The 24,478-nt window shown below is 39.5% G+C and overlaps 1 protein-coding gene across 1 annotated transcript in view; it reads right to left on the bottom strand.

Annotated features, from left to right (window-relative positions):
* The window catches only part of ASNS (asparagine synthetase (glutamine-hydrolyzing)), a 120,824-nt gene that overhangs the window by 75,465 nt on the left and 20,881 nt on the right, over nucleotides 1-24,478 (bottom strand). The window contains exon 3 of the mRNA XM_014557504.2: nucleotides 6,028-6,104. The gene's annotated coding sequence lies outside the window, so the exon portion shown is untranslated. The remainder of the gene's footprint in view (nucleotides 1-6,027; nucleotides 6,105-24,478) is intronic.

Raw genomic sequence — 24,478 nt, 5'->3', positions numbered from 1 at the left:
AATTGTTAACATCAAGGCATGCAATCCTTCCAGACACTTTTCCATATGAAGTCATCACCTGCAAACATGTCCAGGTGTAACCAGGCATAAAGGTACATGTGTGAAAGAACTGTTCTTTCCTCTACAGCTCCAGTGCCAGGAATGCAGTATTTCACATGAAAGAGACTACTTATTTGTTGCTCAGAGTTCAGAAACTATGGTTTAAACACAGCGGTTTTTTTTTTTTTTTTTAACACTTTACCAGATGCTTAAAATAGAATACGTTGTTTTCATTTTAGACCATGTATTTGATAATTGTATTATTGCCTCGAGGTTTTCAAGCTCTCTGTGATGCTTGTTGCATCACCACAGTCTTTTTCTGAACAATGCCTATCTGGAGTCCTCAGTCCTCCTGTTCCAGTGTGGGCTGGGTCCTTTTCAGGCTGCTGCCCAGCAGTCATCCCCAGACTTTACTTCCCTGCTTCCTCTGTACCCCTAGCTTCCTCTTTCTTGGATTACTCTCTCTTATTGCTGAAATCCATCCTCAAGTAACTTTTTAAGGAAAGGTATGTTGGAGAAAAAATTTCTCACCCTTACATATTTGAAAATGCCTAGTCCCTCTCTCAAACTCAATTGATCGTTTGGCTACACATATCAATCTGGATTTAAAATTTTCCCCAGACAACTTTGAAAGCCTATCTCCATATTTTCCTTAGCATATCATGATGATGATAAGAAGTTTGATGCAGTTAATGGTAACTATCTTTTATAAATCTTCTATTTCCTCTCTCTTTCTCTCCCTCACCCCCCACTACTCTTCCCTCCTCAGGTTTTAAGTCATGTCAGTTGTGTTTCTGTTAGGTACAAGGGGAATGCATATTTTACTGAGGTTGGCAGAATAATGCTTCACATCCCCCTCAAAGGCATCCATGCTGTAATTCTCAGAACCTGTGAATTTATTCTTTTAGATAGCAAAAGGTATTTGGCAGACATGATTAGGGTTATCTACCTAGAGATGATGAGATTATCCTAGATTGTCTGGGTGGGCCCAATCTAACTACATGAACCCTTTAAAGGGAAGAGCCTTTTCTGACTGAGTCAGAGCTGGGACAGAGGAAGGAAGAGATGGGAAGTGTAAGAGGGACTTGTGCTGTCACTTGTTGGCTTTGAAGGTGGAGTTAAGGGGACCATGAGCCAAAGACCACAGGTGAATAGCTGCTAGAGACTAGATGTGCCCTCAGCCGAAAGCCAGCAAGAAAATGAAGCCCTCAGACCTGTATTTGCAAGGAACCAAATCTCCAACAATGGGAATAAGCAGGAAATAGATACTCCCTTAGATCCTCCAGAAAGGACACAGCCCTGATAATACCTACTTTTAATCCAGTGAGACCCATACTAGACTATGACCTACAGAGCTTAAGGTAATAAATTTGTGTGTGTGTGTGTGTATGTGTGTGTGTGTGTTTTAAATATGCATTGTTTAAAGCCACTAAACTTTGTGGTAATTTGTTACAGTAGCAACAGAAAATCAACACATTTATATTTTGAAAGATGCTGCCAAAATTTCATCCTAGAGGGCTGACTTTATTAATACTTATGCCAATAGTTGATGAGAAAACTCTCCTTCAAAACCTTCACCAACATGGTATATTTTAAATATCTTAATTTTCCCAAGCTGAACCTGAAAAATATTTCATTTTATTTTTATTTATAGTCCTCTAATTTTTTAAACAATGTTGAATACCTTTTATATGTTTGTTAAACTTGTTTTGTTTCGAATTACACTGTCCTTTATCTAATTGCTAGATTTCTAAAATTTCAAACTGTTATGACTATGCATATAAAAATGTATGCTGTTAGGTATATGTCAGACACTTTTAATGATTAGTAACTCCTTTTTGCTGTGGAAACTATGTTGCATATTAAACTAGGTGGCAGAATCTGGTAGGTGCCTAACTCAATATCAGTATCCCCCTCCTTATTAAGAATATTCTGATCACATTGCTGCCCAGAATGAAGGACTACATTTCCTAGCTTTCCCAGCATGTAGGTTTGGCAAAAGAGATGTAAGCAGGATTATGGGAAAGCTGCTTAAAGTTAGTTGGCACAGTTTGTAAACCACCCCGCCTCCTTTTTTTTTGTTTTTGTTTTGTTTTGTTTTTGGTCCTTCTGACTTCATTTTGGATTCGATTCAGACACCATGGCTGCAGTTCCAGCAGCCATCTTGGACTATGAGGTGGCCTTGAGAATGGAAAGCATTCACTAGCTGGTAGAACTTCAGATCAGTCAACTAACTTTATGTGAGCAAGAAACCTCTGTCTTGTCAATTCTGATTCTTTTATTATTTTCTATTGTATTATGTGGCCAATACTGATCCTAATATAGAATCCCAGCACTGATCTGCTATGTCTTTTATATCTTATCTTTCCTCTCTCCCTCCCTCCCTCCTTCCCTATTTTCTAGATGAGTTTCTTGACTTTATCTTTACAACTTTCAAATATTTAATTCCTGCAATTACAATTTTATTTTCCAAGAGTTCTTTTTCATAGCACACAGTTTCTTATTTTATATATGCCATAGCTTTACACATCTCAGAAGCTACCAGTTGGAAAGTCTCTCCTATTTTGAAGTGTACTTTTGTTCCCTAAATTCTTTTTTTTTTTTTCCTTCTCTTCCTGTGAGTTTATCTTGGGTTTTTCTTTTCATGTTGGAGACTTTCTTCTGATATCTGTTGATCCTTGGTTGCTGTTCACATTAAGAATTAGGCAATGGTGAGACAAATTACCATCATATGCCTCCTGATAAGATGCACTGAGGAAAATCCCTTCCTTCTATGGTTTGCTGCCAAAATCATATACCCTGAATTTAATCATAAGGAACTATCAAACAAACTCGAACCGACTGCCATTCTACAAAATAAATGAAGAGAAGTCTGAAATGTCAATATCATGAAACACAAAGACTAAAGAGTTGGTCCTTATTAAGGGATAAAATGAGACGGGCAACTAAATGCAACATGATCTGGACATTTCTATTGCTAAAAAATACATTTTTAAAAAATTGGCAAAATCTGAGTAAGATCTACAATTAGGTAATAGTACTACATCAATGTTAATTTTCTGATTTTGGTAGTTTTTCTGTACTTGTGTAAGAGAATGCATCAAAGAAATACACACTGAAATATTTAAGTAAAATGGGTCATTATATCTGACTCTCAAATGGTTAAAAAATAAAATGTATGTGTATCTATCTACCTATTTGTCAAGAAAAGAGAGAGGGAAAGGAATAAAGCAAATATGTTAAAATATTAATATTGTAGGAACTTGGGTAGATTGAATATGGGAATTCTTTCCTCCAAGTTTTCTGTAAATCTGAAATTATGCCAAAATAAAAACCTTAAAAAAAAAAAAAAGAATGTGGCAATCAGAAGACTCTGGTGGCTGCACGTCCATGGGCTGGTTGATGGTAGGTTTCAGCAGAGTTTGTGCAGGCATGGAGCCAGCCGCAACTCTGGGAACCCTTAGCTGCCGGAGTAAGTGGGCATTTATGCTGGGAATGTTTTCTCGTCATCTGTCCTAGTTTTTCTTAGGTGGTTTCCTAAGATTACTTAAACCCTACAATTTTTGGCTTGGGGTAAAAGGCTGTGCACAGATCCTTTCAGTCTGTGTTGTCAGTCCCATCCCCTACTGTGTCTGCTGTGTCAAAGTCTAGAGCCTGTCTGAGGCTCTTCTAGACAGTCAGCCGCCTGGTGTGTTCTCAGCTATGGCTTCCTTTACTCGGCTTCATCAATCAACAATCAGTAATCCATATTGCATCTTCTAGAAATTTGCTGAAATCTCTTGTCTACCAACAACCCCTCCTATTCCTTTCCTTGTGTTATTTTTGTTTTCATTTTTAATATATTTTTCTTCCTGGGAATGTGCTTCATCAGCCATCTTGAACCAAAATTCTTTAGAAAATTTAATGTTAATTTGAATCTGTAACTCATTGCTCTAGGAACACATCCTTTTTCTACATTTTTTTTATGGGAAGAGATAATTCTGACCATCTCCTTCAGCATTCTAACATTTCATATTGTCAGAGGCTTTCTCAGATCACCATAGATCATGCTGAATTCTCAGCCCTTGGTACTTTCTGTTATCCTATTTATTTGGTCACTTAGTCAAGTTATATTACTTAATTACTTCACGTACATTGTCTTCTATAGCTTCATTTTATGGATTTGGGTTTGCTCAGGCCAAACCCAATGTACTCCTTTCTTTATACTTTATCTGAAATAAGGCTATTCCCAGAAGAATACGGCAGCCCGTTGTATCATGTGCTACCTCTCCTGCTCCCAGCCATGGCTGATTGGACCAGGTATGAGCTCCAAATGGGCAGCCAATCCATGGTTGATCAGAGACCTTTGATTGGTGTGACTTGACTTGAACAGATGATCTGGACCAACCAGATTCCCTCCACTGTGGACTCAAACTATAACATACAGAGGTTGCTACTAGTCAGGGGTGGGTATGGGAATGATGAAGCCACGTCAGCTCAGTGGGTGAGGCACCCATTTGCATGATGATGAGTAAGCAAATAAAACCGATCTTCAGAGAGATGAAAATGGAAAAGATGTGGAGAAAAAACTGAGATTAAGTGAGAAAGGGAGAGACTTTACCTTGGTTCTGAACAGCTTTCTAGTTTGTGTTAGGCCCAATAGCACGGAATTCTGTGAAATATCTGTAACATTGAAATAAATCTTCCTAACAACTAAGCTAGTTTGAGTGGGTATTTCTTGCAATCAAAAAAATAAATAAGTAAAAAAGCTTTCACTTTAATTTCCTGGTTTTTATTTTTTTTTAAATATAAAGAACTCTATTAACAAAGTGATACATAAAAATTAACATCTATTGACTGGATAAAGAAGTCGGGGTATATTTATACAATGGAATACTACTCAGTGATAAAAAAAAAAGAATAAAATAATGCCATTTGCAGCACCATGAATGGACCTGAAGATCGTCATTCTAACTGAAGTAAGCCAGGAAGAGAAAGAAAAATACCATATGATATCACTCATATGTGGAATCTAAAAAAAAAAAAAAAAGAAAGAAAGACAGAAAAGAGGAAAGAAGAGAAAAGAAAAGAAAAGACACTAATGAACGCATTTACAAAAAAAAAAAAACAGATTGGCAGACATAGTAAACAATCTTATGTTTACCATGGGAAGGGGATAGGAAGGGATAAATTTGGGAGTTTAAGATTTGCAAATGTTAACCACTAAATATAAAAATAGGTAAACAGATTTCTTCTGTATAGCACAGGGAACTATATTCAATATCTTGTAATAACTTTTAGTGAAAAGAATATGAAAATGAATATACATACATATGTGTGTATATATACACACACACACACACACACACACACACATACGTAAGCATGACTGGGACATTATGCTGTACACCAGAAATTGACACATTGTAACTGACTATACTTCAATTTAAAAAGTTAACATCTATTATCAATCAGTGCACAAATTGAAATGTCAGAGAAATAGAAGTTTTTTTTTCTTTTTTTAATCCTCTAATAGAATGTGGAGTCTTCCTCATTATCCTTGGCTATTTTTAGTCAATTTAATCAAATTCCACCATTATAGTAAATATTTCTTCTGGAGAAATTCAGTTTTATTGTTTCAAGAGACAAGGATCAGGCATGGATTTTCTGTTGTAAGGTCTCCTGTAAGAGTTCTTGCCAACAGCTGATTAAGGAAACCTAATGCTTACTCTGTTCCCTTCCTTTGCTCTTCTTTCTCTTTCTCCAGAAGCAGCAGGAGAAAAAGCCTTCAATGTGTTTCCATATTTGCTATTGTGAAATAATGTCTTACTTCAATCCTCTCCTCTGTATGCGTCTTGACCTTTGAAACTAAAGCTTATTCTTGCTTTTATATCAAATGGATCAGATACACGATGGGTTTCGGTAAAGAATGTATATAGTTATAAGACTATCCAATCAGAATAAAATTATTTAACACACTTAAACAAATTCTAATTTTGAAAGACTTACGAAAGAATTTCACAGAAGTCCTCCAAAGTGAGTTCCTGAATGCAGGGACCATGTCTTTTAACTCCTTTTTCCATTCCCTTCAGAGAAGAAAAAAAAAAAAAAAAAAGATTCAGAGCTGTATAACCTCTGCTATTCAATAATTGTAGCTGAACTGAATCATTTCAATTACAAAAGAAATTTTATTAAACATTTGTTCCAAATTTCAAGATGAAAATACATTTAAAGCAAGTTAGGAAATGACATTAAAAATTTTGAGTTGCAGAAGTCAGCAATTAAGAGTAATGTTCCAAAACAAGCACAGCCCATCTCCTGTGAATAAGCAGTTTATTTTGGCAACTACAGAAGCTTGTTTTGGGTGGATTCACAATGATCCCAGATCACTGCTGTTCTCTTCTGGACCCGTTAGGGATTTATTTCTTATTCAACTATCTGGCTGATTGCTAAAGCTAAAATAAATGTTTCATATCATCCTAAAACAAGATTTTTTTTCCACTTTAAAATAGTTTATGTTCATAAAAGAAAATTCTGAAAAGTATGACAAAGTTGGAAAAAAAATTAGCCAGTGTTCCATCATCCAAACAAATCTACTCCTTTTTTTACGTGTAATGCAAAGAATTTTATTTACTACATCTCTTCTCCTTTTTTTCTCCTTCCGGTTTTATTGAGGTATAACTGACATTTAGCACTGTAGAAGTTTGAGGTGTATAGCATAATTATTTGACTTACATACATCATGAAATGATTACCACAATAAGTTTAGTGAACATGCATCATCTCATATAGATACAAAATAAATTTTTAAGAATTTGTGATAAAAACTTGTGATAAAAACTCTTAGGATATACTCTCTTAACAACTTTCATATATAACATACGGCAGTGTTAATTATATTTATCATGTTGTACATTACCAAACAGATCTACTCTTAATATATTCTTCACGTTACTTTCTTCTCATAGACCAAAAAAAAAATACATGTTAACTGCTGTTTGTGTAGAATAATAAGCTAATCTGCATGAAATGCTGAGCAATTTATGATCTAAATTATAATACACCAATTGTTCATGAATTCTCCTGGACTTACTTTAGGTCAAAGTTGCTCGCTGGAGGAAACACTTTAGCCCGAGTCTGTTTGGGTACATGTATGTTGAGGAAGGAGGAGGAAGCATTAGAAAACAGTGGTTCTCAAACTTGACTGTGAATAGGAATAATCTGTAGGTCTTATTAAAATTTAGAGTCAGCATTTTTAACAAACCCCCAGGTGACACAGAAGTTGCTAATCCATGGACATGCTTTAAGGAGCAAGATCCTAATGTAACCTGGAACCTAAGAGAACTGATGGAAGAAATGTTTGCCTTCACAGAACTATCTACCAGTAAGCCACTGCCACATGCCCCACCCATTTCTGGGAAAACATGGAACTATTTCTCATACCTGGAAAGTTTCCCAAAGGCTGAGGGGTGGAGTAAGGACTTATTTATTGCAATACAAGTGACAGTATTGAGCAACCATGATGAGTCTCTCCTCTGCACAGGAAGCCTTGCAGAGTTCACAAAATATCTGTTCATCTCTTTTCCTTTGGTAGTAACATCTTTGATATCTGGGCACAGAGTCACCTAAAAAAAGGCTACTTTTCCCAGACTCCCTTGCAGCTGAATATGGCATGTTACCAACTTCGAGCCAATGGGATCTAAGCAGAAGCATGTGTGCAAGTCATGTTTTGAAGATGGCAATTAAATCAAATCAAATTAAGATATTTTATTTGGCCTAGTTAGGAGAAACTACAGCCCAGGTGGAGACAACTAAAATTTTAACTGAATGTGCATACTCTGGAGGTCATTGCTAATGTTCCAATAAAAAAACCCATGTCCTAGAAGTGACTACTCTAAGTGTTTCTGTCATCAATATCTGGATCAACAACAGATCCTTCGTTAATGTTCTCAGTGAACTTCAGTAATGGAATTTTAAGAGTCTACTAATTATTATAATGACTGACAGAAAGGAACTCTTTTTGGTTAAAAATATTTAAGATATAAGGTTGGCTAAAATCTTTTAGAGACAGTCCTCACCCTTGCATGATTAGAGCAAAAGTATGCAGTGAGGCTTGTTCCTTTAGGAATGCCGCCTGTGGCTTGATCTCTAAACAATCCTGAGTCAAGCCTTCGGTTTTAGAGCTGTCTGCTGTCAACTACGTAGATAACAGATTCCTGCTTCTAGAATGTCGTTCCTGCCTGGATTGAATTTTTCACTGTAAAATAGTGGAGATTGGAGATTGGAGTTGAGATTTTGCTGAATTGAAAGAATAGAAAATAGAAACTATTTTTATCCTTGCTTACAAATAAGTGTTATTAAGAAATGTCTGCTTCTTTGGCAGAATTTGTTCTGAGATTTGCTTTTCATACTACCTGGTAGCAAAGTTGGGGCAGCACCTCAAATCTACTGTTTGCTACAAAAGCCCCCTAAGAACCATGTGGAAGTCAATTGGCTTGTGTCAGTTCACAGTGAAGAGCAAGAGGGATAGAAAGAGCTGGATTTCCTGGAGCCCTTGGAGCCATCATAGAGCTCTGGACCTCTCTCCTCCAGCTGTGTTCTTCTGTCAGAGAGAAATACATTTCCAAGTTGTGTCAGATGCTGTCATCTTACGGTTTCTGCCAGTCATGGCAGAACCTGTCCTGATAGTCCCAGATGCCCCAGTTACCATCCCAGGAAAACCATTCTATGGATAGCTTTCGTGATTTAACCTCACCTCACGCTTGTCCTCTTCTGTATTTAGGGTTCTCTTCACCACTATCCTACTCCCTCTACTTTCAAATACTTTGCACTCCTCTTCGAGACTTTCTGAGAGTAATCAGGAATATTTACTGGCTCAAGGAAGGGTATTCTACGACACTGCTGCCGCGGTGGGGACCTAACCTCTCCCCTTTACTATTTCAAGAAAAAAGGCTTCTAATCTTGACTATTTTCCAGTGACAGATAAATCAGAAGTCAGGCATTTTGCCCCTAGGTGCCACATCTTAGCACATATGATTTTAAAAATGATCGGTTGTTCAGGATCAAATATAACCCAAAGCCCATATAACAGGGTATGGAATTTCTTTCCTTTTTTCAGTTATTTTCTTTATCTCACCCTTGGTGTTTATTTCAAAGATTTTTTTTTTAAATAAAGCAGTTTTTCAAGATTACAAATGCCTCAAGACTACATAATATTCAAGGTTACATAGCATGACTCTGCCAGTTAGAATGCCTTTCCATCCTATTATCATTCTTTATCCTTCTCTTCATGCTTCTCCCCACCACTTCTTCAATAAAATCGGAAAAGGAACTAAATAAAGGGCTTCACACCCCTTAGACCTCTCTAAAGTTTTGCACAGCAGAATACCAGAATTTGGATTCTTTGGAGCTTTGCTCTTTGTGCAAAGCCCAGACCCTGAGGAAAGCAGTAGAGTATGATGACTTAGCATATGTTCTAGCAACAGTCTAAGTTCACATCCTGACATGAGCTATGTGCCCTTAGGCAGATAAGCATTTTGTGCCTCAGTTTCCTCATCTGAAAAATGGAAATTAAAATAATTCCAACTCACAAGATGGCTATAAGGATTAAACAAGATAGTAAATTTAAAGAGCTTAGTGTAGTGCTTGGCATATAGTAATTAATAACATTCATTTATTCAACAAATAATGAATGTATGCTATAAGCAAAGTACCATTTGACATTGTAGCAAATTGGAAAGGGTCCCCTACCCTTAAGGAATTTTCAGTCTGGTGGGAGAAATAAAACATGCAAAGTAGATAACTATAATAGAAATGGGTATGTTAAGATATTCAAGTAAATTACTTATCACAAATATTCATTAAAGATAGTTTCAAATTCTTTGTTATCCCTGCTACTGGGTCTAAGTCCCTTCTCCTTAAATCTGAGTTTGGCCTTAGTAACTTGCTTAAAAAAGAGTGAAACAGAAGTGATGTTCTAGGATTTTGCCCTGTTCTTTTTGCATGCTTGCTCTGAGGGAAGCTGGCCATCATGTAAGAAGTCCAAGTGTCAGGAACCATCATGATGTAATTCCTTACAAGATATTGATGTGGTAAATCCACATAGAGCACTAGACCCAGCTGTTCCAGCCATCCCAGTCCAGGAATCAAACATGAGTAAAACAGCTGTCCTGGAAGCATCTTGGCAGCCTCAGGAAAGATAATGTGGAGAAGAACCGAGAACCCATAAATACCAGCCAGAACTGAGTTCCCAGACCTACGGCCCTAGTCAGTCCATCCCAGCCAACCAACTAGATATGACTTTAGATAAGGCATGTAAATTCTCTTTGCTACAGATGACTTATTTCAAATGGGATTACAACAGCTGTCTTTCTTAGGTCTTTATACATGCCTGAAAGAAGAAAATAGTACACGCAGGAAAGAGTCAGCACAGCAGGCCTAAGACTGCTGTCCTTAGAAAGATCTGCTTGCCAGATTGCCTGGCATCCGGGAACTTAGCTAGTAAATAGTTGCCTACACTGAGATAAAACCTTCTCTAAATGACAAGTGGGGCTCACTATAGCTAGTCTGTTTGTGCACAATATGCTTTATGCTGGACATCAGCTTTTCTTCTGGGATCTGGAATATGGGCATGTGGTAGGCAGAGAGAGCCTATTTGACCAGCCCCCAGTAAAAACCTTGGGCCCCAAGTCACTAATGAGCAGCCCCAGGAGATGGCACTTTGCTAAAGGATATAAGCCACTGCACCATGAGAGGACTCTCAGAGCCAGAGCCTGGTTTCCTCCCAACTTCACCCCATGTACTTTTTCCTTTTTCTCATTTTGCTTTGTATCTTCTCATGGTAATAAATCTTAGCTATGAGTACAAATAGATGCTGAGTTCTGTGGGACCTTCTGTAAAATCACTGGGCCTATGGGGTGACCTGGGGACCCCCATAACACAATGTTTTTAAACTGTGAGAGAAATATTGGAGAGCTACTCAACTTTCTCATAAAGGGAGGTATCCCTCCAACCTTCTCATGCTCACCTCCTTCCCAGGATACAACACACATTGAACTTCCTTCCCACCTAAGTCCACGGTTGCCTGTGGACAGAAACACACTGTTGGAGGTGACAGTTTTAGTTTTTCAGACATAGAGAAGCTGTACAACTGTTACCTTACATATAAATACAACAGTGGTTGGCCTACATCTTACTATTTCTCCAATTGTGTTTGCCTTGTGTGGGTGTGGTATAAGAGCTTTTATCTCACTGGGCTGATGATACCATTGAAATTCCTTTTAAAATACTCACCCAAAGACTGAATGGGTGATAAAAAGCATTTTCTTTCCAATTATATAGCAAGACTTCATAAACTCATGGCCAATCACTGAAGAACTGGCATCACAACATCAGCAGGAATTTATATCCGCCACGTGAAGTCTATGCAGCATACCTGCCTCACAGTGTGTAATACGCATGGCTTATTTTCAGATGATTTTCCTGATAAACTGAGTGATTATATTTTGACAGGGCTGAGTATCATTTCTCGAATGACAAAAGCTTAGGCATGGTGACAAGCAAAGTCCTTGGATTTGGCTCTAGCAATCAACTGAGCATGCTATATTTTAAGAATTCAAGCAATAAGCCAGTAAACTACTGAATATTATGCACTAAACAATTTAAGTCATTTTGGAGACACAGGATTGAGAGTTTGGAGCTCAAGTTCTAACCCAGTTTATGTTCTAAATATATGACCTTGATAAATAATTCAGCTTTACTGGACCTGTTACACCAGCTGTAAAATGAGAGGATTCGAGTGAACCATTTTTTCTATCTCAAACATTCTGTAGTTTAATGCCAATATAAAACCTTGGATACAGGCCGAATGAGAAGGCACAAATGTATTTTGTAGTAGGGAGGGATTCCCAGAGGCTAAAATGGGTAATTTTAATTGGCCAGAAAAGAAAGAGTCACTTCTCTTGGGAGAAGGAGCTTGTGTGAAGGTATAGAGACTGAATCCACTCTCAGGGATCTTAGGGAAATTTCAATATGAAATAACAATGATATTAATAATAGCTAACTGTTTGGAGCATTTACTAAGGTGGTGTGTATGACCTCATTTACTTCCCATGACAATTCTAGGTATTTTTGTTATTCTCATTTTACATAAAAGAAAACTGAGGCATAGAAAGATTCAGAATCTTCATGAGGTCACACAGCAAGGGGCAGAACCCAGATGAGAAGCAATGAGATGCTCCTAAGAAGAGCTTCCAACTGCTGTTATGGCAGTCACATGTGAAAGTCAGTTATAAACTCTTCACAGAGCACTATAGTTTAAATGCAATTGACTGAAAAACCAGCATAAACAGAAAATAATAAGCCATCATCAAGAAGATTAATAATGATAATTACCTCTCCTGGAGTGCCATTTGTGTGTTTTTTCACTTATTATCTCTAACCTTCACAGGTATTTTTTGTTTTTATTTTTACTTTAAATTATCATTTTGCAGTTAAGAAATCTGGGCTCAGCAAGTTCAACTTGCAATAGGCTGAGAGCTGTTAGGCAGGAGGGTTGGATTCAACCTGGAGTTTGTCTAACTTCAAAAATCCTATTTATTCCACTATGCCATGCTGGAAAATCAGCAAGAAAAAAAAACAATTTGCAAATATTAAAAACAGCTGTACCCTACTGTATGCTTTTATTATATGAAACTCTAGAACAGGGAAAACTAGTCTATAGAGAAAGAAAGCAGGACAGTGGTTGCTCGGGGAAGGGAAAATAGGAATCGACTGCAGAGAGACACAAAAGGAATTTTGGGAATGATGGAAAGATTTTACATCTTGATTACAGTATTGATTACATTTATATCATATTCGTTAAAACTCACTGAATTGTATGCTTAAAATAGGTACATTTTATTATATGCAAAAATTGATTTAAAAAAACCACCCAAGTGAATCCAGTATTTGGTTTTCTAGACAAAAGCTAGGGCCACTGGCATAACATATCTTCACACACATGAAATCATTGTGGTGAACCTGAAACACTAGCTCTTAGCATCCATTCCAATCACCTTCTGTGATCCTTTCTTGGACTGCAAAGGCTGAAAAACTCAAAATTACTTTTCTATGACTCCTTCACAGTTACTATTCAGATTGTGAGTTAGTCTCAAGAGACTTGAAAGGCAGAAGTGAGACCAGGGCCCTGCCTGTTCTGATGTTTGTTGCTGCTGGCAAGAGGGTCATGCAGACATTGGGTGTTTCCACAAAAGGATCCCAGTGTCCAGTGTTCAGCTTCAAGAGTGTTATGAGTTAGTGGCTGCAAGGATGACAGTGTCTTCACTATCCTCAGACTGCAGTTATGGCAGGGTGTGTGCACAAATTCAGAAGTTTCCCTGCCAGACTCTTGATGTCACGCATTTATGACTGGCAGGGGCAATAGCTCCCCTGGCAAATCAGTCTGATCGTTTATCTCCTGGCAGTTATTTCTGGAGGCTCAGTTTACAGGCTGCTCCTGCAGCTCTCCAATGATTTTACAAGCACCTAATTACCTGTATTAAATCCCTTTCTACTTATAATTGCTAGAATGATTTGTTTCCCTGAAACTATACGCTGACACCACCAGGAAAGATGGTATGGGTTTATAAAGTCACAATGGTAACCAAAATAATTACCAGCATCATCTGTAGCAATCATTTTTTCCTGAGAACTGCCTTTCTGCCAGGGTGAATTCAATGAGGGACGTGTGAGGGCAGCCTTTCTCCATTCTACTCAAACTTCCATGAATGAAATGAGGATGAAGCACGTTTCCTCACTTTTCAAGCCACTTTCAGATCATAAGAAGTCCTCCAGTTCATCCCCAAATCACCTCATTCCAGTCATTAAAATGTCCGGACCAAGATCCCCGGCGTAGAGCTTAACGCGCCCGTCCCACTTAAAGCTTACTCACACCTCCAGCTTGAACTTGCTGTGGCCAGCGATTTGAGAAAGAGAACATGGTTGGTTGCTACTCCATTTCTCTGTGAGATATTTCTCCATTTCCCTTCTCCTTCCCACATCCCATCCCCTACTAGACTATTCAGGATCTTCTGGGGTTGGAATGTGATTGGAAGAGGTGTAACTAGTCTCCAGAAAAGTCTCTAAACTGGTCTGGGTCTGATCTGGCATTGGAGCCCTCTAGGCAAGAGAGGTTCTCTGCTGGGTTACTGACAGCTCCCTCAGAGAACCCCCACTGCACTGATGTATCCTCCTCAGTTTCTAATCCATTGGCATATTCCAACTTATTTTCACTGAGGTCCAGCTTAGCAGAAAGACTTCTTGGACAGTCTTTTCAAAATGACTCCCAGGTAGCTCCATTTTGCCAGCACACTGGGTACATGGGAAAATTCCCCACTTCATTGTTCTGCTATCAGTAGGGGAGCATCTGGGTCCCTGAAGCTGTAGGCAGGCAACTTCAGCTGTAACCTTCCACTTTTAATCGCCCCAGGCAGGAGTCAAATATCAGTTCCTACTTCGCTCAAACTCTCTGAAGGTTTCCTGTCACCTTACCTGAGGTGAGAAGGAAGCACTCCTCTCCCCTCCTGTTACAGGAAAATGGGATGTGAGAGGATGACCATGTCCCAAGTGATCCCCTGGGACACACCCCAAGAAGGTGAGGGTCTCTGGATTTGCAGAGGAAAGAATTCAAGAGTGAGCCATAGTGAAGTGGAAGTAAATTTCTTCAGGGAGATACACACTCCACAGGCAGAGCGTGGGCCATCTCAGAAGGCAAGAGAGAGAGAAGAGAAGCCTCAGGGAGCAGGGTTGTTAGTTTTTATGAGCTCAGTAATTTCATATGCTAACAAGTGGGAGGATTATTCCAACTACTTTGGGGAAGGGGTGGGGATTCCCAGGATTTGGGCCACCATCCACTTTTTGACCTTTTATGGCCAGCCTCAGAACTGGCATGGCACCTGTGGGTGTGACATTTATTGTGCCAATATATTACAATGAGTGTACAATGAGACTCAAGCTCTACTAGAAGTAAATATTCTACCACCTTGGGCCTCAAGGTCTACTGAAAGTTGAATTTTCCACCATCTTGGGCCTAGCTGTTTTCCAACCAGTTTTTGTCCTATCTTCAGTTGCTGTGTCATTCCCTTAATGCTGTGCTCTGCCCCCTTCATTCCTGTCTCACCCCTACAGGACAATTACTCCAGAGAATTGCTCTCTAAAACAATTCCTCTCTTTTTGTCTTTATCAACAATGACTCCTTTCATCAGCAGAACTGGGTAACCACACATGCCATGGCACACAGTCTCACACTCTGCCAGCCTGTCTTGCATGGGTGGCTTAGCAGCTCACTTCAGATACTTTGCAATTGTTTATTTTGATTTTGGTTTTTGAAGCCATGAAATTTTGGTGTTCATGGCCAAAATTGAAGCAGAATGTTCATTAATTATCATAATAACCCTATATGATAAAAATTAATGCTTCCATTTTAGTGACAAAGAAAAAAACAAACCCCTGGGGTTCCAACACAAATAAGTATGACAGTAAGGACATTGCTGCTAACCATTAGAATCATATGATTATATGTTTGACACTGCAAACATTAACGACTGTTATGGGTTAAATTAGGTACCCCCCCTCAACCCAATTCATATGTGGAAGTTCTAACAATCAGTACTCAGAATGAGACCTTAATTGGAAACAGGGTTGTTGCAGCTGTAATTAGTTAAGATAAAGTCACATTGCACTAGAGTCGGCCACTATGCCAATATGACTGTTGTCCCTAAAAAAGGGGGAAAATCTGCACACAAATGCCCACAGGGAGAAAGTCATGTAAAGACAAGAGTTAAGCTGCCACAAGCCAAGGAACTTGCAGAAGTAGGAGAAAGGTCTAGAACAGACCCTTCTCTAGTGTCTTCAGAGAGCGCATGGCCCTGCTGACACTTTGATCTTGGGCTGTGAGGCCTTAAGGTGATGAGACAATAAATGTCTGTTTTTTAAGCCATTCAGTTTGTGGCACTTAGTTATGACAATCCTAGAGAACTAATCAAACCACTATGTGACAGCCATGGAAGTATGACCAAAATTCCGGTTGAAATCAGCCCTGGGTAAGAGAACACCTGAGCAGCTAAGGGAAGAAAAGGCACTGGAGCAGCCAGAGTGGAGCCTAGAATTTGTCCATGTGGGATGACAGAAGATTGGGTTGGTCATTAGAAACCTTTGGAGAAGCTGTTAAGTAGAAAGCTTCTCACTTCCTGAACAACAGAGAAGGACAACTAAATTTACCTTGAAAAACTTCAAGAAAGCAAATCTCCAATCAGAATTTTATATAACTGTTTCTGAGAAAGCCTAAAGAAATTTGGAAGGGGGCCAAATAGGAAGCTGTACCTGTACATGAATGATCACAACTAGGAGCAAATAAAAGGGCAACTCAGTATGAGCTTATATTGAATATTTAATGTTCTTGCTGTCTTTCAGAACAGAAGTGCTGAGATACTAGAATATTTTAATAAAATTCACTTATACATTCATGGGACCTTCAAACATATAAGCAATTATGAAGATTTTCAAATTGTAATTTATGCAGAATGTGGAGACATATTTGCATATCCCAGAGAAGAAACACACACACACACACACACACACACAAACACACACACACATACTATTACTTTAGAGATTTTAGGTATTGGATTTTAATTTCCAAAAATATTGGTTCAAGTAGCATAGACATGCAATTACATATTAATAAAAATATCTCAAAATATTAATAAAAATATCTCAGTGGCTTATCACAGTAAATTTTTTTTTTCATTCACATCACAATCCAATGTGGATCAGATGGCCCTCCTGCAGCTTGGAGCTATGCCATCTGGAATGCCTGGCTTCCCATCTGGGGAAGGGAGGAATAGAGAAGGCACACTGACTCTTCATTGCCTCTGTCCAGAAGAGACACACACCACTCCTGCTTATGGACCATTGGCCAGAAAAAGTCATGTGGCCCAAGGCAACTGTAAGTCACATGGCACAAGTCAACTTCAAGTGAGGCTGGGTAATGTAGGAGAACACCTGGAACACTGGGGGAACACGCACTGTCTGTGCCATAAGACTATACAGGGAATGTGTATAAATGACTGTAACCCCAAAAGGGAGATGTTTGCTAGATGATAAATCCCAGTGAGAATCTGATCTCATTAATGCTAACAAGGGGGCACTCTGATAACTTCCCATCTATATGCAAATTATTATAGCATGTCTTGATTGCTAAAATTAGTGCTGCTCAAGAGCCCCCATTAATCTGGTAGTTCCCAGAGGAGAGCCTCACGTGTGACCCCTCCCCACCAAACTAAATTGTTCCACCTATAAAACTAAAAAGGAAGTAGAAATTTCAGGGGCGGCCTGGGAAGGGGAGACAGCAGTGAGAGTCCCAGGACTTGGAAGAATAGTAAAAAGAGGGAGGAGAGGGTCTCAGCAGAGGGAGGGAGGCCCTGTCAGAGGTAGCTGACAGGAGCCCTGAAGAAAAAGGTAGCTGGTGATACAACCTGTGTCAGGACAGTGATCCCTAATATCCACATTTAAGTTGTTCTTGGTTTTTCCCTTCCCTATATAATACTAAGAATCTGCTATCCCGGAGGAAGCACCAGGCCTTGGGAATTAACGAGGGTTGGAATAACTATAGAGACCTTGATCCCACATCTTCCAGAGTAAACCCACTATCTGATCCCATATTTTGCAAAAATTCACCTCTCAGACCATGTGTCCCATTTTTTTATTCAAAAAACAGTGTCTCGGAAGATATCCATCCTGTACGAAAATGGAGAAGAAAGGACTTTCCTGGGCAGAGGGGAAGGCCCCGCAGAGAGCAGACAACAGTGCAGATCTGAAAGTCGGTTCAGGCAGCATACTTTCATAGCTTTTGCCAGCCATGTTTAACAGAAAAAAAAAAAGCTACTGGCAGGTGGGGGAAGGGGGGAAACAGGGAAGACAAGGGCAGGGGTAGGAATGAGAATTTTCACTACACATCTTTCATATTATTTGATTTTTAAACCATGTGAGTATGTTCTCTATTCAAGACTGTAAAAGCAATTAGGGAAAGAAAAAAGGCTTCCAACCACCACAGCCTGGTGCTCAAGCTGCTTTGGGAGACAAAAGAATCGAAGCAGAACCTATCAAGAGTGAGGCAGTGCAGAAGGTGGGCAGCAGCCACAGGAAAAGTGACACTGTTAGCACCAGCAGGAATGGGAGCAAGAGGTGACCCAGGGGCCTGGGAGCTCCTGACTCCACTCCTCACTCCTGGAAGCCCTGGCACTATTTGCCTAGAGGTGATGCTGGGCTTTCACACTATGTGAAATGGGAGCAGGGCACTTTGAAAATTTGGACAGAAGAGGAAAGGGTGGCCCTAGAAGCACGGAAGGACTGGGGGACATCCAGGTGGCAGACACTTGGATTATACCAGCGTGACATTCAAGGTCCTTGACAGTCTCACTGATCCTTCCGGGTCTCATGTCTCTCCTTTACTAGAGCACTTCTCTCATTAAGGACCAGTCCAGGCTAAGTGTTGAGGACAACGGAGGCATAAAAAAATTAAGATGCTCACAGTCTGGTTGACAAAAACTGACTTACAGACAACAAGGTATTACTCATGCTCTACTAGGAATGTGTACGGTTTCCATGGGGGCACAAGTGAGGAGTAGTCAACTGTGCCCAGAGAAGACCAGGGAATGAGGCTTCATAGTCAACGACAAGCTTGAACCAAGTCCTTAAAAGTGACTGGATATGCCAGGAGTGGGGAGGTGAGAAGGGCATTCCTTACAAAGCGATCAGTGTACAGGTTCGGAGGGAGGATGAGAGACAGGGTTTCAAATTCGCGCTGTGCAAGTGACTGCGCGCGGTAAACAAGTAAAGAAAGGAGGTGTTGAGAAATGTGGTTAGAGAAGCAAGAAAAAAGGCTTTGTGTGCCATTTTCTTTCTCCTATAGACAGTGGGGTGTTAATAAGGGTGAGTCTGAGGTCCTGTAGGTACCAGCTAACACTGGCTTCGGTAGTGAGAACTGATTGGGTCTCCTGGAGGGAGACTGGAGCTTGGTGAGACAAGTTACAAGACCACTGCTAGTGAGAGAAGAAAGTTGCAGAATGCCTGAAATGAGGCACTGACATCATACCTTACCATTTGGCTGAGATTTTGAGCATGTTACTTTAAATCTCTGAAGTTTAGCTTTTTCATCGGCCAAAATTACCTGCTTTACAGGGTTACCGTGAGGATTAAACAAAACAGCATGTATAAAGTACCAGGCACATAGAAAGTACTCAAGTACTCAAAGGTAAAAACTATTATTCCCAAAACACACTATAAGCCAGGGACCTCCGCACCCTCACTTCTGGGCAGCCATGGAGCATTGTGGGTGTTTCAGTTACCTACTGCTGCACGGTAATAAATTACCCCAAAATGCAGTGGCTTAAAACAAATACCATGATTCCGTGAGTTGTCTGGGTGGTCCTTCTGCTGGGGCTCCCTCACGTGGCTGCATTCAGCTCATAGTCAGGCTGTGCTCAGAGGCCGAAGGTGGTGTCTTCCCCCGCATGTCTGAGGCCTTGGCAGGAATGATTGGAATGCCGGGGCTTAACTTTCTCCACATGGTCTCTCCTATTCCATTATCTAATCCAAGCTTTAAATGTGGTGGCTGACTTCCAAGACAGTGAAAATGGAAGCTCAGGACCTCTTAAGTTCCAGGGATTTATTACTATGAAACAAACCATCCCAAACAACTCAACCATTTATTTGATTTATTTGCTTATGATTCTGCAATCTGGGCAGGAGTGGGTGGTTTAACTCCACTCCACGTGGTGTTGGCTGGGGCAGCTCAACCAAACCTACAGGATTCAGGGTGCCAGGCTTCACTCACAAGATGATGCCCCAGCTGAGGTGGCTGAATGGCAGGAGACTGGCTGGGTTTCTCTAGCCCTACTCCCTCTCTCATCATTCAGTCATCTCAGCTCAGCTTCTTTACATGGAGGCCAGATCCCAAAAGGGCAGTAAGCACCCTGCAAGGCCTTTTATGTTCTAAGCCTGCAAGTCATGTAGCATCACTGTCACTACATTCTGCTGGTCAAAGCATGTCATGGGGCTAGTCCAAACCCAAGGTAAAGGAAGAAGACACTGCCTCTGGATGGGAGGACTGGAAAAGTGAAATTGCCGAAGGGTAAGTGGAGTGGGAGGGGTTAGCTGGTTATCCAGAAATGATCTATCCTAGTGGGATAGCACTAGCTTGGGGGATCTACACACTTGGCTACAGATTCTTGTTCCCTCACTCATCTACCAATTTCTTTCAAATTTAGTGAACTTAGATTGACTGCTCAATACCTGGACTGACTTTCTAAATACGGAGTATCCCTCCTTGTGAGGACAATCTTTTAGGATCTACCCCTAGATCCGAACACCTCAAGGGGAAAGATTCTGTGGTAATCTTCCCTCTATATTCAGAATTTAGCATGATGCCTGGCATCAGTAACAGAATAAAACACTCACTAAGGATGTGTATTAAATAAATAGATAGATAGATAGATAGATAAAAAATAAATAAATAAATAAATAAATAAATAAATAAATAAATAAATAGGCAAGCAAGCAACAATATTACCTTTGTACGGGGCACTTCCTATATACCAGGCACTATTCTAAACACATTAGATGTACTGATGATGCATTTAAGTATTATAACCCTAAGAGGGAAATCCCACTGTCAGATTAGGAATCTGGGGCACAACAGGCTAAATAGTTTGCCCAAGATTACGCAGCTAGTATGTGGTGATCCTAGATCTGGATCCACTTGATCTGACTCCAAAGCCATGCTCTGAAACAGCAGGTTTTGCTGCCTTTGAGAAAGCGTAAACTGCAGTGAAGGCAGGAATGGAAACTGAAGAAATGATGGACTTGGAAAGGGATAATTATCCAAGGCATCAATCATATAGAAGCATTACAGTATGCTGGTTAAGAGTAGAGTCATGAGTCAGATAAATTACTGATTTAAAGTTCAGCTCCACTAAGAATTGACTACTTTGGATGGGATGCTCTCCAGGTCTCAGTTTTCTCATCTGAAAAGTAAGTCTAAGAATAGTACCTATCTCTTAGAACTACGGTGAGACCCAAAAGAGATAGGGCAAGGACAGTCCTTATCTTAATATTCATATATAATGAAGGCTTAGTGAATACTTACCATTAATCACATAGATAAAGACCAGGGAAATGGAACGGTAAGGCAGTATTTAAAAGAAAAAAATTAGGGTAGGATGCAGGTACATGTATACTTTACATGATCAAATTCCTCCCCCCCAAATTTTTTTAACTTTTTATTAACACAAAAAAACCTAAGAAGTTGAAAAGGAAAAACAATTACAACTCTTCATTAGAAGGTCAAGAGAAGTCTGAGCACTAAAAGTGTCATCTGAGCATTAAAAATGCCATTCTTTCATCAAGAATGCTGTGTTGACCTTTTGGAAGAGGTAGATTATATTTTTTTTTAAAAGTTTTTAAGGGGCTACTACAAGAGGAAAAACAGACTAGGTAAAATAGAAAAGCTTATATCTCAAGAGTCAAGAAGACTACCCAATGAGCAAAACACAGAAAATGATTGGTCTGTAAGAAAGGAAAAGAAAGAACCACAGCATGCTAAAAAACTAATGCCAGTTTTTAAGGTTTAAGACTACTCTAAAGAAAATCAGTATGTAAATATCAGGTGATAAAGCATTTGAAACCTGTTGACAAAGGTTGTATTAAAAGAAGATCAGGCTAGCTAAGTTGAATATGCCTGTGACTGATGTCTGAAAAAAGAAAAGTCACAGACTGGGATTGTCTACATAATTATTTGGGAGGAGGGACGTCAGTGAAGACTATTAGAAAATTAGCAAACAACTTCTGTAGAAATAGAAAATGATGCATCATAAATTTCACTGGCAAAGATGACAGTAGAGACAGTTGAGAGACTCCTCCTGGAATTCTGCTTTGCCCTTCCTCCTCCTTTCTTTCCTTCCCTCCCTCAGGCAAGGGCAGCAGGAAGAAGGATCTGAGTGACAGCAGTGGTGGTAGCAGGAGGTGAGTGCAAACTTCTGAGGCTACTGCTTCCCTGATTCTATTACACAGAAATAAAACCCCCAAAAAGGTTTATTTTTCATGTAGAAATTAAAGACCCTTTTTTTTTGCTTCAAATTATAAATAAAAATTGAAGTAGAAGATTATAAAACAGTATCGATCTTTCGTAAGAGGACTTTCACAAAATAATTGGCTCTAGAAGGCTCTAGAGGACTAGCGACTCTACAAGTTTCTTTTTTACTTTTTTACTTCACGTGTTCCCTGTACAGCTCTACAGATTATAAATGATGTGGCATTCTATGTACTTTTTGGCAAAGCAGCAGGAAAAACAGTATTTTAGGTATAAAAGCATACGAGTACTTTGGGAAGAGAAGATGAACTAATAAAACAAGGCTACTTGACTTTCTTTGACTGAAAGAATGGGAGTCATTCAATCATTCATCCAGCAAATATTTGTGAAACACATAATATGCTCCAGGCACTGTTCTTGATGCTGGAGAGAGAGCAATAAACAAGACAAAGTTCCTGTTCCCTTGGGCCTTGCATTGTAATGGAGCAAAACAGACAATAAACTGAAGACATGTAAAAAGTGATTGAGTTCTATGAAGAAAGAAAATCCAGGTAAGAGAAAGGAGGTATTATGAATCTCTTTAGATTTTATCTGCTGCCCTTCAAAGGTCTAACCCTAGACTAAGAACCTGACATACGGTAAGCACTCAGTAAATCTTTGTCGAATGACTACCGGAGCTGCTAGTGGTCCCTGGTGAGTGCAAGCCTCCAGTGTGTGTGCTACAGTGTGAACAGGTCACAGGGGCCAGTGGAATCGAAGAACCTACAACGGAAGTATAAAAGCTGGGGCCCTCCTCACATGGTTCTGCCTGGAAAAGACATCCCTGTCCCTCAAGGAGGGACCCAGGAAGCCAGGGCTGGGCAGGCCTCCTCCTCTGGCCTCAACACGGGGCATGAAGCAATACTCACTCACAGAAGTTGTCTTCATTGTGCACAAATCCTGACACTTCCTGGGCCTCAACTAATCCCCAGGACACCCTACCCCCTCTCCTATAGGCCCTTGGACACAAAAGATCTCTTATTTCTCTGAAAATAGAATTACACTACCTTTGAGCCCAGAACTTAGAAAAGCCAGTTTATCTTCCCTGGAGGATAAAAGGGCCCAGAATTTAGAAACTTTGGAGGACAAAGACCTTTTATCCACTCTCAATACTGAGTGTGTGTGTGTGTGTGTGTGTGTGTGTGTGTGTGTGTGTTTGTGAATACCTCCCATTCTACCACTCCTCTCAGGTCACCTGCCCTTCCCTTCGTCAGTGGGCCACCACCTAGCTAATCCTGTTATCTGAACGTTGGCAGAAATTGAAATGGTGCTGGCAGTCAAAGTGATATAACTGCATCAGGTTTTTAATACAAACAATAATGAAGGAAGATTTGATTTTTGATCAAGGGCCTAAGGAATGATCAGGAAGATTGTGTTTAATCAATGATAAGTTATATAGCTATGCCACAGGAGTGTTTATATCTAGATGGAGGCTCATAGTGATAAATCTGAAACATTAGTTTCTTGAACTTTCATGTCAGTTGAAGGCTACAACATAAACGGGCTTTTTTTACTTAATCCTTTTTTCTCTTTTATTTAATTTATTTTTTTATTGAAGTATAGTTGGTTTACAGTGTTGTGTTAATTTCTGGTGTACAGCATAATGATTCAGTTTTACATATATATTTCTTTTAATTTTTTTTTAGCTTTTTTAAATTGAAGTACAGTCAGTTACAATGTGTCAATTTCTGGTGTACAGCAAGCACAACATCCCAGTCATGCATATAAATACATACATACATTTGTTTTCATATTCTTTTTCATTAAAGGTAGTTACAAGATATTGAATATAGTTCCCTGTGTTATATAGAAGAAACTTGTTTTTTAATCTATTTTTATATATAGTGGCTAACATTTGCAAATCTCAAACTCCCAAATTTATCCCTTTCCACCCCCTTTCCCTAGTAACCATGATTGTTTACTATGTCTGCAAGTCTGTTTCTGTTTTGTAGATGAGTTCATTAGTGTCCTCTTTTTTTCTTTTTTTTAGATCTCACATATGAATGACACCATATGGTATTTTTCTTTCTCTTTCTGGCTTACTTAGAATGACAATCTCTAGGTCCATCCATGTTGCTGCAAATGGCATTATTTTATTCTTTTTTAATGCCTGAATAGTATTCCATTGTATAAATATACCACATCTTCTTTATCCAGTCATCTGTCAATGGACATTTAGGTTGCTTCCATGTCTTGGCTATTGCATATAGTGCTGCTATGAACATCAGGGTGCACGTATCTTTTCAAAGTAGAGTTCCTTCTGGATATATGCTCTGGAGTGGGACTGCTGAATCA

This window comes from Camelus ferus, chromosome 7, assembly GCF_009834535.1.
Source record: "Camelus ferus isolate YT-003-E chromosome 7, BCGSAC_Cfer_1.0, whole genome shotgun sequence".
In the NCBI taxonomy this organism is placed as follows: domain Eukaryota; kingdom Metazoa; phylum Chordata; class Mammalia; order Artiodactyla; family Camelidae; genus Camelus; species Camelus ferus.
The sequence above is the reverse complement of the archived record's forward strand: the minus strand, read 5'-3'. Positions and strand labels throughout refer to the sequence as shown.